Source organism: Heterodontus francisci, chromosome 28 (assembly GCF_036365525.1).
Source record: "Heterodontus francisci isolate sHetFra1 chromosome 28, sHetFra1.hap1, whole genome shotgun sequence".
Classification (NCBI taxonomy): Eukaryota; Metazoa; Chordata; class Chondrichthyes; order Heterodontiformes; family Heterodontidae; genus Heterodontus; species Heterodontus francisci.
Genome location: NC_090398.1, coordinates 7672419 through 7672927, shown reverse-complemented (window position 1 = coordinate 7672927; position 509 = coordinate 7672419).

Here is a 509-nt window from a genome sequence, read left to right as displayed (position 1 = left end):
CATTCAGTTTAGCAAGGTTTTGATTGTGGATTCCTCTCTCTCTCTCTCTGTATTTCTCGATCTTTCTTTGCCTTCCCTCCCTCACCCACATTCCGCCTGTCTCTCTCTCTCTCTGCGTTTAACCTGCCACCTCCAGCTGTTTCTCACTCTCCCTCTTTTTCTCTCCATCTGTTTCTGCCTCAGTGTTGTAATGTAGGAACTGATGCAGGGAATGTATGCACAGCAGGATCCCACAATGTGATATTAGCCAGATATCCCATCACAGTCCTCAGAAAATGCTAAACTCCATCTTTAAACTTATAACAAACCTTTACACAGCTTCACGTTCAGCTTTTGTAATTATTGGCCCTCAGGAGCAGTTTGACACTCAATGAATTAATTTTGAAAGTGGTCCTCAATGTTTCAATGCAGGAAACCTGCAGGCAATCTGTGCACAGCAAGATCCCAGAGGCAGCAATATGACAATATGCAGGTAATCTGTTTTTAGTGATGTAAGTTTAGAGCTCCCA